General features: G+C 46.1%; 1 protein-coding gene across 1 annotated transcript in view; it reads right to left on the reverse strand.

The window, feature by feature from the left end:
• SNCA (synuclein alpha) overlaps positions 1-13,453 on the reverse strand; it is a 135,054-nt gene that overhangs the window by 71,795 nt on the left and 49,806 nt on the right. The gene's annotated exons all lie outside the window — the stretch shown is intronic.

Consider the following 13,453-nt stretch of genomic DNA (forward strand, 5'->3'; position numbering starts at 1 on the left):
GGTTGGCTCACAATTATTTGTAATTATACTGTACTCTCTAGAGTGTGGAATCCATTAGATAACTATTTAACATCTGAATACTAAGAGGTCAACTAAATATGTTGGTGTGCAGATATTTGTATTGCAATTATAGGTTTTGCTACCTAATTATGAGTACACAATTAATTAAAGCATATACAGTTTCTGACTGTACCCTGTATGGTTGCAATTTTAGCTCACTAAAATGTTACTGAAATTAGCTTTCCCCAATCCTCACATATGAACATGTATTAACACATAGCAGGAGGTGTAGCAGTAGGCTGGGTGATGGTCACTGAAGAGCCTCACCGAGTTTTCTGATGCCTTTTCTTTTTACATGGTGTGCAGTTTGACTATGAAAAACTAAATTATATTAAAAATATTCCTCTTAAAATTTTTAGAAATGAAAAAACAAAAAACAAATCCATGATATATTACACATAAAGCTATTTATTTATTAAGCACAGATTGTGTACTTCCACACAAATCCAGAATATAGTATTTATACACTGTTTTCTGTGCAAGCTGTGTCTTTCATTTAACAACTCATTTTATACTCAAGCCTAACATCGAAGTTACAGACATATTTTTGAGAAACAGATAAAAAAAAAAAGCTACTTAAATTCATACCCGTGGATTTGGTGTTACATTTTGTAATAGTCAAAACATGGATACATTTGAAATTTTTTTCTCATAAAATATCAAAGTTAGAGGGCCCACACACTTTGAATTTTCATATGTAAAGGTCACTTTTCCAACATATACAATAATAGCCGCATAGTGCATAATTGATAAACACTGTATGATAATAGCAGAACAATACTAGCCTCAGATGGTGCTAGTTACAGTATGTTGCTATGGGTCAGTAGATCAGTGAATGTTGAAAATAACCTCTTCATCACTACAGTTCCTTTAATTCGTTGTTGTCTCGTCCAGAACTGAAGGGAATCATTAAAACAAAACAAAAACAAAGTAATGCAAATAAAATAGAGCAATCAAAATAACACAACATTTCTTTTCACTTCTATCTACTAATTATCCAACGTTTATACTTTACTCTCATTGCATCTGTTCAGTACAATTCCACCATCATTTCTGCTAGCATCACCCAGTGATATTTTTCACTGCCAAGTGCCAGCCGTCTGTTGTCTCCACACCTAATGATGGGTTACTCAGTGCTTCAGCACTAATCTGCTCTAGGTTTCTGCTAGCATTCTGGGTGTGAAAGGCTTGCTATTGATGTGACAGCCCTCTAAACTCCATCTTTCACAGGAGACATTTCATTTTGAGCAGCGGAATCACCAAGGAATAGTACCAGTTCTTACAACCTGCTTTGATAGTCTGACAGTTGGAGTTTGGAAGGTGCAACCTTTGAGGCTTTCTTCCATCAGTTTATGTATGAAACGATTCTAAAATGTTTTCTTTTCTTTATTTTCCCTTTGCAGGCACAAAGCCGGCGAGGATTTTAGCCGTATTGGTCTCTTATTATTGTAGGAAAATAAAGAAATAGGCAGTAAACTGGGAGTAGATGAAGGGAAAAATTCCCTCATTGGTGCATCCAAAAACCTTTGAGTGCCAATCATGTGTTGCAAATATATGTGCAGACTGCTATATATAAATCTTAGCTGAGGGTAGAACCATAAATCAATATAATACTGGGGGTCATAAATCCATGCTAAATGAAAAAAATGGCCCAGATATACAGTATATGAGGCAAATTAACCTGAATACAAAGGGGTAGCGGGGTGAGGAGGAGGAAGATGGATAGGACAAGCTACACCGGGAATGAGACCTATGACCAAAGCGCCCCTGGTGAGCCCCACAAACTCCCTCACAAATCCCTACCATTAGGCTGCGACCACGCTGCTGATGACAGTGCTTGGCGCTTGGCGCGGTCAGCACAATCAATTTAAATCTGCTGGCCACACTCACGTACGCTCACGGGCGCTGGGCACTTTCCAAGACAGATTAAATTGAGTTTGAGGCGCACTGAGGGGTCACATGACCTCCTCAGCCCATCATCTCCAGTCACGGTTAGGCCACAGCCCCCGCTCATGCTTGCAGATAAAGTTGTCGGACACCCTGCACTTGTGCTTGAAGAGTTTGTGAGGTCTCCACTCTACACCCTGTTCTTGAGCACACTTACAGTTTCATTCATCTCCAACCAAGGTACAATACTTGTCACACCATGTTATTAAGTTAAACCCCAAGGGTAATTTGGTTCAGCTAAAAGTAATTACTAAAGATCCCTCTGTACATTCGCCGTAGAATATCAAGCATACAGTACCCATAGTGTACATAGCAACTCAATATACTTACCCTCCACCCGCCCCCACCCCCCTTTTTATCTTTTTTTCTGCACCATCCCTCCCTTAGCATTAATTTTCTGTACCACTTGAATTAATTTGCAAAATATTAATCTAAGTAAAAAAAAAAATAGAAGAAGTTGTGGAAGTCAAACATTGTTCTTTCCAGCACTTTCTTATTGTGTTCATTAAGATCTTCAAAATGTGAGCTTCAGCAAAAGTAAATGGTACAATTAGATATTACCTCTCCTTGAGACAGGGCAGTCTCTTTTTTTTATCTTCACTTTTCACCTTGACATATTTCCCCAATAACAGGTTTCAAGCAACCACAGGAAACAGACATTGTTCATAATGTTGAATAAAACCTTTAAATACAACTTTTGGAATTCATAAGCTTTTTCAAGCCTTACGTGATGGCTGTGGTGTGAATTTGGTTAATATCAGCTCATTTGCAGTCAAGTTATTTTAAGGAGACAGTTTTCTACGTGTACAGTATTTAGCTGACTAAAGAAATATAACACTGTACAAGACATACTTAAATAAAGTGGAGAAATATAAATGTAACTGATTATAGGCATATACAAATATACATCTTCTTCCTTTACCAGTGTTTTTATATGCATAAATCTAATAAATCTAATACTCGGAATCATTGTATCATTTAAGTACCTTAGGTTTGGGTCTAATTTGCAATTTAGGCATATTTTTCTGCAAATAAAACAATAAATTAAGGCAACTATTTCTCATGACAAATTTCAATGTATACATTTCTTGCCCCAATTAAATACTGTAGTATACTAGTTACAAGCTGCAAGTACAATGATGAAATATAACGAATTTAGATACTAGAGATGTGCAAATGTCTTCAAAAGGCAAATGTCTTCAAAAGGCCATTTCCCTTCAATTGTATATGAGATCCCACAATGCTTTTTATTTCATATTACAACATTTTTGCCTTAATACTGCTCAATTTAGAGATTTTGATAAGAATATCGGGAGAATTGCAGTGTATAACATTTTCATGAAACTGGAGAAAAATAAAGGGCCAGGTTGTGACCTGCTGCGTGTCAGAGAATAAGAGAGAATCAAAGAAGTAAAATTCATTATGTGATATTGCCGATTGAAGATGAAAGAATCAGTGGGAGCAGCCGCCAGAAATCGAGACACCATCAACTACGAGGGATCAAGTCTTCAACTATTGTCGGACATTTCCCTGGTCACACTACAAAAGCGCAGAGCATTTAAGCTTGTCACGGAGGCCCTACTCAAGGCTGATATTAAGTACCAGGGGGGCTTCCCATTTTGGCTCACTCACTGTGGCAAGGGGACGATGAATCAGATCTCAGTGAATAACGTACCAGATGCCCATCAATTTCTGGAGAGTCTGGCGTACATGTTGAGCCATCAATAGCCCCTGCACCTGAGGCTGCTAGGAACATGCAGATAACGGCCTACACCTACTTGGCAGGTGGCACATATCTCAGGGATTGCTTAGCCACGCAGACCTACAGTAGGGCTCCTGGGATGGTTCCATTACCAACAGCACCAAGAAAACTTCCAGGGCCAAATAGGATCCGTGCCCCCCACCCCGACAAGTTGCCAGCAACTATATGATGTCTGCAGATTGTACAACTTAATAAGTTGAAAATAATTTCTATTAAAATGAACCTGTTGAAGTGATTTGTGTATCTGTTTAGAACCCTGCCGGTCCCAGCATCACCCGACATATTATTTGCCCTAAAGGTAAGAAGAAAAAGATATACTCCCAATCTTTGCAGAAGACGGAATTTTAAATAAATCTTCCCCAGCGTCCAAAGGTTGAAGTGCGATGGTACAGAGTGCAAAGATGGGTATAGAGCACAACTACATTTTTATTTTATAAACTCGCTGCTTTTTATTGGAAAACTTACAATTCTACATTATGTACATGTAGCCCCGAGGTAAATTTAAGCTTTCTGGCCCCCCTCCGCGAGTGCCGTGCGGTAGCGGGTGCCGCCGGAGGCTGCGACGGACCCGCAGGCACTTCGCGAGGGTGGGGGCCAGTGCAGGGAGCAGAGCGATGCTCTGAGGCGCAGGCCGGTTGCCGGGGACGCGATCGGGCCATCGCTAAGGCCGCGATCGCGTTGCCACCGGCTCGGCGGCTGAAGGAGAGGGCGCCGCCATTGCGCGTTAGTTCACGCATGCGCAGTAGGCGGCAAGCGCAGGGAAGGCTAGGGAGAGATCGCGCGAGGGCAGGACAGAGTACAGGGAGTTGGTGGCGGCCATTAGGGGTTCGCGCATGCGCAGGGCAGGTGCGCACGCGGCCCCAATGCTTAGGCTGCCTCCTGGGAACTACAACTCCCAGGAGGCATAGGGAGACACAGGTCAGGTTCTCCATTGCGGCCAATAGGGCTGGAGGAAGCTCAGCCCGGGAAAAGAGATACATTTCCCGGGCTTTGCATGAGTCAGTCAGGAAGAGGCAGAGGAAGGAGTAGGAAGGGTGTAGGGAGCGAGTGGCTCCTACACCAGGTAAGGGTTCTCCTTAGGTCCCCAGGCAGGCCCCAATTCCCGATAAGGGCAGGGGGTAACCGAAGAGGGACGGCCCTAGATAAGGAGGTCACCCTTAGGTGTGAAAGGTGCAGGTTTGGCAGTGCCACAGCGGGTAGTGCTGTGTGCACTGGCAAATAGGCACAGAGTGCGAGCAGTGGGTAATTGCTGCGGGTTCCAGTGGATGGGGTGTGTTGTCGCTGCATGTGCTGGGCGCAGTGTGTGCAGCGTGTGTGAAAGTCTGCAGGCTGACGGTGAGAGCTGTGTGTCTGCTGCGGGCTGTCAGTATCTGGGGGTTAGTACTTAGTTGTTAGTAAGTTACAGATAGGACTGGGTAGCTAGGGGAGGGGGGGCAGGTTATTACTTCACAGGCCCTAGGAGTTTTCCCCAAGCCACCCCAGGTTGCGGTTCATCAGGGACAGGCCCTAGGTTAGGGTTCCTGTCACGTTAGGTTTAGTTAGGAAGAGATAGGGATAGCGGCGGTTGCTGTTCCCGTGATTCGGTTGCTGTTGCCGTGAGACGGTTGTGTTCCCGTAAAGCGGTGGGACCCTCGTTGGGGTCCTGGAGAAGTACCTGGATAGGATCAGACGGATGCATCGCACGTCTGACCCTTTGAGAAGAGTGTGGCAGGCCCGAGCATCGGAGTGCTCGGAAGGTACCTCTGTATTATATGTGCACCAACAGGCCTATTAGTTCATAGTGACTGCGCAGTCACCCACGACCTCCGTAGGAGTACGGGACATTGGGTGTGGGGGATTACAGGACACTGGGTAGGAACACCAGACATTGGGCCTGAGGTGATAAGGTTATGTAATGTGTGATATGTGTGTTAGTAAAGTGTTAGTTATTGTTTTATCGTATACGTGTGTTATTGTATTTCTTACCCAGGGCTATCTTTCATAACGGGGATCCTGGGTAAGTGGAGGCGCTGCACCAGGTAAATGGTAAGGGTTTCCCCAGGTTCCCAGTTAGCGGAGGCTCAGATCTCCTGGAGCCACAGGTGTGGTACAGTTACCAGTAGTCCCTTAGAAGAGGTGTGCCGCAAGGAAAGGGACCGGTTAGACCACAAGGGGCCAATGTGAGATTGGGTGGGTCAGGCCGGTTCACAAAAAGGGCTACATTTGGAGGCGCTGCTGAGATATCAGACCTGGGGTGCCCTGTATGTTTTTCTAAATTGTGTCCTATTTTTGTTTCGCCATGGGGAAGCCTTCAAGGCGGAGGAAGCCACGTGCTAAGTTCCCGGCCGCGCGGGAAAATGTTGCCAACAGTTATCCAGGACTGGCGGGAAAACCAGAGCCCCGCCCCCACACTGTGAGTGACTCAGTACCGAGCTCGCAACATTCCCCAAAAGACTGTGCTGCTCCTCCTCTAGAGTCCGCCAGGGGGAGGGAGTGTCTTGAGCAGAAAACAGCAATTTCTGTTCCCCCTAAGGAAAGCAAGGGATGCCGAGAAAAACACCCTTGGCTGTATAGAATCATACGGGCCCCCCATTTAGTTTTGCCAATGGTGGTATGCCCGTGTGCGGGAAAAGACTGGAAGGTGACGGGTGTCTGGATGGACGGAGCATCTGAGTTACCAGTTTCCCTCACGATGACAGTGGTAGACGGGGAAGAATGCCTGCACAGCCATCTGAATGAATGTGAGTGTGCCGTTGGTGAGCTGACCCAAGGGCCTAAGTGTCCTGACTGTGCGGCGCAGTTCCTGCAACCCAAACCGCCAGCGGCAGAGGACACTGTTGCAGAAATGGAGTGTTCCCTCCCCGAGGACGAGAGAGACTGCCAGGGGTTACACCCTGATGTGTATGAGCCCTGGCAATTGCCAGGAATAGAGGTCACGGTGCTAATGTGTCCTTGCCTGAGTGGAGACTACAAAGCGAGAGTCGCACTGTCCTATTTACCGATAGGCTTCAAGTCAGCCCAGGTGGATGGAGAGATGTTTACCCAGTGTTTTAGCACCATTTGTGACTGTCCTAGAGGTGCACTGGCGTGGGAGCCCCAATGTGAGTGTTGCGGGGCCTGGTTCCTAAAGCCTATCCTGCCCCAGGCGGCGGAACCAGCAGAGGAAGAAGAGGAGGAGCCGGACCTCTGTCCTACAGTAAGTTATGCTTGTCATCAGTTTGTCCTAATTCCAGAGGCCTCCGGGGACCCGTGTGCCCAGACCACTGTTGCAGACCCTCTCAAAGGGGACATTGAAATGGTAGAGCAGGAACATCAGATGGCGGAACCTGCGGAGATAGATGCGCCTGATGATGCTACCAAGGTGGGTGAAGCCGCTACTGATTCTTCCACTTCAGCGATGGAGGTGGATGAGGGGCCGTGTGCCCAAATGGACTTTCTAGACGCTGAGCCGGAGCCGCTGAAGGCGGAGCTCCAGATGTCGGAACCCCAGATGTCGGTTCCAGACCCAGTTCCCGAGCAGGAACCACTGATGCCTGAACCACAGATCCCGGAAGCCCAGGGTAAGGTGTTTGTACCCCCGCCCATGTGTGGTGATTTCAGCGACCAACCGAGCGTGGTGGTGCGCCTGCCGGCGGACCACTCCAGTGAGGTCACCGAGCCAACCACCCCCACTGATGCAGACCCTGATATGGGCCCGTGTGCCCTGCAACGGCCAGTCCGGCCTACCACCGAGGTACCAGCGGTCCCAGGCTTGGGATCAGTACCTGCCGACAACGATAGGGGTAAGTTGACTGCCCCAGGGGTGTCGGGTGTGAGCTCCCCAGTGATCGTGGAGCCTGGTGACTCCAAAGGTAGGGTCACCCGGGCGATGGGCTAACCCCGTCATCGCGTCCTGGTGGAGGTGTCTCCCCCAGAAGATCTCTGCAGATCATGGAACGAATCCGACCTCATCCAGGTATCCGGTGTAGCGGACCGGAGCGACACATACTCCTGCACGAGGAGTCTCCAAGCTTGGCCTTCCCGAGACCCGGGTCTACCCGAAGAAGTTGTGCTGTCCACAGAAGGTGTCACCGTTAAAGGGATTGTTGGAGCGGACAAAGACTGTGTTGAGACCGCTCTGGTAGTTGTGGCCTCTCCCAGGTGTGCGATGGAGCGTTATGTCCGCCATGTGGTGGACCGAGGCAAGAGACTGAGCCTCCCTGTCTCCCGTGAGACGAGACCGGAGGATCCGGCAAGGGTCAATACCCAGGACCCCGTACTAATTTTTCCGCGAGGGGGAGGCGGTGGGTTTTTGCAAGGGACTGATATTGAGTTCCAAAAGACTCACAGGAGTCCCAGTGGAATACCCTCACCCAATCAGTTAGGGGCACTCCACTCTGAGACTCAGCTGGCCTCGGGTATCCATATTAGTATTGATGACAAAATGCATGCTACATGTGATATGATTTATGCCATGTATTTTCCACTGTATAAATCTCTGTATGGTTGCTACCAAGCGAGGTCGTTGGGATTCTGCGAGGGGGAGAATGTAGCCCTAAGGTAAATTTAAGCTTTCTGGCCCCCCTCCGCGAGTGCCGTGCGGTAGCGGGTGCCGCCGGAGGCTGCGACGGACCCGCCGGCACTTCGCGAGGGTGGGGGCCAGTGCAGGGAGCAGAGCGGTGCTCTGAGGCGCAGGCCGGTTGCCGGGGACGCGATCGGGCCGTCGCTAAGGCCGCGATCGCGTTGCCACCGGCTCGGCGGCTGAAGGAGAGGGCACCGCCATTGCGCGTTAGTTCGCGCATGCGCAGTAGGCGGCAAGCGCAGGGAAGGCTAGGGAGAGATCGTGCGAGGGCAGGACAGAGTAGAGGGAGTTGGTGGCGGCCATTAGGGGTTCGCGCATACGCAGGGCAGGTGCGCACGCGGCCCCAATGCTTAGGCTGCCTCCTGGGAACTACAACTCCCAGGAGGCATAGGGAGACAGAGGTCAGGTGCTCCATTGCGGCCAATAGGGCTGGAGGAAGCTCAGCCCGGGAAAAGAGATACATTTCCCGGGCTTTGCATGAGTCAGTCAGGAAGAGGCAGAGGAAGGAGTAGGAAGGGTGTAGGCTCCTGCACCAGGTAAGGGTTCTCCTTAGGTCCCCAGGCAGGCCCCAATTCCCGGTAAGGGCAGGGGGTAACTGAAGTGGGACGGCCCTAGATAAGGAGGTCACCCTTAGGTGTGAAAGGTGCAGGTTTGGCAGTGCCACAGAGGGTAGTGCTGTGCGCACTGGCAAATAGGCACAGAGTGCGAGCAGTGGGTAATTGCTGCGGGTTCCAGTGGATGGGGTGTGTTGTCGCTGCATGTGCTGGGCGCAGTGTGTGCAGCGTGTGTGAAAGTCTGCAGGCTGACGGTGAGAGCTGTGTGTCTGCTGCGGGCTGTCAGTATCTGGGGGTTAGTACTTAGTTGTTAGTAAGTTACAGATAGGACTGGGTAGTTAGGGGAGGGGGGGCAGGTTATTACTTCACAGGCCCTAGGAGTTTTCCCCAAGCCACCCCAGGTTGCGGTTCATCAGGGACAGGCCCTAGGTTAGGGTTTCTGTCACGTTAGAGTTAGTTAGGAAGAGATAGGGATAGCGGCGGTTGCTGTTCCCGTGATTCGGTTGCTGTTGCCGTGAGACGGTTGTGTTCCCGTAAAGCGGTGGGACCCTCGTTGGGGTCCTGGAGAAGTACCTGGATAGGATCAGACGGATGCATCGCACGTCTGACCCTTTGAGAAGAGTATGGCAGGCCCGAGCATTGGAGTGCTCGGAAGGTACCTCTGTATTATATGTGCACCAACAGGCCTATTAGTTCATAGTGACTGCGCAGTCACCCACGACCTCCGTAGGAGTACGGGACATTGGGTGTGGGGGATTACAGGACACTGGGTGGGAACACCAGACATTGGGCCTGAGGTGATAAGGTTATGATGTTATGTAATGTGTGATATGTGTGTTAGTAAAGTGTTAGTTATTGTTTTATCGTATACGTGTGTTATTGTATTTCTTACCCAGGGCTATCTTTCATAACGGGGATCCTGGGTAAGTGGAGGCGCTGCACCAGGTAAATGGTAAGGGTTTCCCCAGGTTCCCAGTTAGCGGAGGCTCAGATCTCCTGGAGCCACAGGTGTGATACAGTTACCAGTAGTCCCTTAGAAGAGGTGTGCCGCAAGGAAAGGGACCGGTTAGACCACAAGGGGCCAATGTGAGATTGGGTGGGTCAGGCCGGTTCACAAAAAGGGCTACATACAGTATAAGGAAATATGGTTCTTTAGCCTGTTGTTTAACTCATTTACAATTTCTTAAAACAACATGCACACTACTTTCTTAAAGTGGCAATCCAGTTTGCATTTTTGTTTTAATTTCTTTCTTTATTTTTATTTATTTATAAAATGTTTTGACAGGAAGTAATACATTGAGAGTTACCTCACGTTTTCATGTATACCCTGGGCACAGATATACAAATACATGGTTGCAAATACATAGTTACATTAAGCGAACAGGGTTATTATACCTTATATACAAGACATTGCATGCACAGTAAGAGATAATATATGTTATAGGCATATGCAACGGTTACATACCAGATTAAAACGTGAGACAGCTTTAGTTTTGAAAGACTGGTTGAGGCAGTGACAGTCTTCGGTAGCTTGTTCCAGTTTTGGGGTGCACAGTAAGATAGATGCATCAGTTGCTTAGCATTAAGTAAATAGATGTAGCATTTGCTTAGTATTAAGGAAATGTAATTACCTAAGATGCCAATCGATCTGATCTCCTGTGATTGGCAAAAGATTCTGCCTCCCTGGGTTGGCTATATGATTGCCTATTTCATAAAGAAGAAGTACTGTGCCTTTGTAAAGGGTTGCTATAGCAACCCAATGAAGTTTTTATTAAAAAGAGTGAAAAGAGTGGGGGAGGGGGGTGGAGCGAAATAAAAAACAAAAACAGTAACTATTATCTAATACTACACAACTGATATATTAAAAAACACATATACTGTAGGGGTTTGAATATATTGCTGCTTTAAGTTGCTTTGACATTTTCAATACCCCACATGTACCACTCTAGCAAACACCAAACATCAAATAATGACTTATACTCCAAAAACTAGAAAATAGTACAAGAAAAGAAAATGGGACTGAACAACAACAATAGATTTCTTTCAACAACTGTCATAGATACTTCTCCTGTATAAGTGTTCTTCATCTTCACTATCTTAACTAAGGCTGGTTAGAAAGTTCCCACGCTGGGATTGGCTGTAGTATTTTGTGAATGAACTCCAAAATACTATAAGAAACCCTGCAGCCTATCCAGACGAAAATGCAAAGCACCAAGACAGCAGCGGCAAATTCAAAATCACCAAAAAATGCTCAGAGAGAAATAGACGCGAGCTGCCTTCAGAAATTTCAACACGAGAAAGAAGTCCCACTTTTCAGGGCCAAGTTCTGATAACAGAACGTAGCGGTCACGGCTGGGATTGCAAGCTGAAAAGCATACCAGGACGTTCGGTACTATCTCTTGGTCAAGGGATTTCGGCAAATACAGCGGTGGCGTCAGGAACTTCATGCCGATTTGAGTTCAAGGACATTTCAGGCCAAGACCCGGTCAACCTAAAGACTTTGTTTTATGGACTGTTTCAGCTAGAAAAGGCTAGTTTTGCAGCCCAGACCCCCAGTAAGTTTATTTTCTCTTGCATTTTGTAATCCACTGTGTGTACATCTGTTTCAATTGAATAAATGGCAATTTGTTTTACTATTTGGTTTTGCTCAGTGATATGATCCAGATATAAAGGTGTAAATGCCTGGTCTTCCATGACAGACAGTCAATGACATAAACTACAACATTCGTATGACAAGTAATAAATTGATTCATTTTATACTGTTGCCCAGTTCTATCATCTACAAAGGTCTTGTATTGTGACATAAACCTACACATGGTACATTTTCCATACCGGTAGTTCCCAACAGGTCTCTGCAAAAATGGATTATTGGGAATCATTTCAATATGTTGTTTTAAAGCACTAGGTGCTAAAATACTTTTTAGATTCCTAGCCTTTCTAAAAACGACCTTGGGTTTAACTAGCTATGTAATTGTAAAATTGGATCCATTTTTAGAACATCCCAATAGATGATCTTTCTTATATTAGTCTCCTGTTTGCAGTAATCGGCAATAAACATTGGTGTTTTGTTAATGTTAGAGGCTTGATTCTTATCTCTTGGAATTAACAGTTTATTTCTGGGTCGAAGTTTACTTTTTCTCATAGAGTCCTGTATCACATCAGCATTGTAACCTTTATCCACAAATCTCTGTCTAAGGACCTCAGATTGTTCTTCACAGTCCACAGCCTCAGAACAATTCCTATGTACCCTTAGGAATTGGTCATACAGTGTATTATTGAGCCATTGCAAAGAATGGTTACTTCGGTAATCAAGATAAGAATTTACATCTACCTTTTTAAAATGTGTTCTGCTTACAATGCGATGTTCCACTGCTTCCAAATGGAGAGCCAAGAAATTGATTTCTATAGGGTCAACCTCACCACTAAGGACGATATTATGATTATTACTGTTTAAAAATTGGATAAATTCCACCAGGTCCTCCAAGGACCCGGACCAGATGATCATAATACGTCAATATATCTGCCATAATACACTATATATTGATGAAATCTATTGTTTATCCATATGTATTCTTCTTAGCATAGACCCATAAACAATTGGGGGTAAAACGCATACCCATCACCGTCTCATTGGTCTGGATATAGTAATCCCCCTCAAACAGAAAATAATTATGATGGAAAATAAATATACTGTAATGCTATCAATAATAAATTCCTGTTGTGCACTTGATAGTGTGTTTTGTTGGTGTAAAGAGTATGCTACTGCCTTGATACCCAATTTATGTTGTATATACGTGTATAGAGAACCAACATCTAAAGTGGCCCAAATAAAATGATCCTCACAAATAATATTGTGAAGTAAATTTAAAACTTCCATACTGTCACTAAGGTACGATGGAAGCAAGAAGCTAAGTGGTGCCAAAATGTGTCAACATAACGTGATAAATTAGCAGTAATGGAGTCTATACCAGACACAATAGGACAGCCGGGGGGATCTTCTAATGTCTTATGGTTCTTGGGAATGTGGTACAGTACAGGCACACGGGGATGGGTATTATGAACAAATTGGAATTCCTTTAGAGTGAGCATTCCTGCTGATTTTGCACCAATCAAAAGTTGTTCCAAAATGCTACTGTAGAATACTCAGTAGTCGGATCTTTTCCTAGCTATCGATATGATACGCCATCATTCACACTGACATTGCGAATGCATTCAATGATTACTTTGTGAGGTGTGCCACTAACTTATTAGCGAAACGCAGCCCAAAACACAAACCTGAATCTCATCCTGGGAGTACCCACATAGCCCCACCCCCTCCCAACACTGCCCACAACTTTCAATTTGGTCCAATATCCGAAGAGGACATTACCCAAGCGCTCCTCAAATTAAAACTAAGCAGCCAATGTGGACCTGACTTACTACAATCTAGGTTCCTACGACTTGGTGCCCCAGCCATTGCCAAACTAATTGCTTCCATAGTCAACTCTATCCTGTCTGCAGGCCATATCCCTAAGACCTGGAAAAATGCCAGAGTTGTCCCAATCGTCAAATGTGGGGACAAAAACACTGTCTCAAACTAAAGGCCAATCT

Source organism: Ascaphus truei, chromosome 1 (genome assembly GCF_040206685.1).
Source record: "Ascaphus truei isolate aAscTru1 chromosome 1, aAscTru1.hap1, whole genome shotgun sequence".
Taxonomy (NCBI): domain Eukaryota; kingdom Metazoa; phylum Chordata; class Amphibia; order Anura; family Ascaphidae; genus Ascaphus; species Ascaphus truei.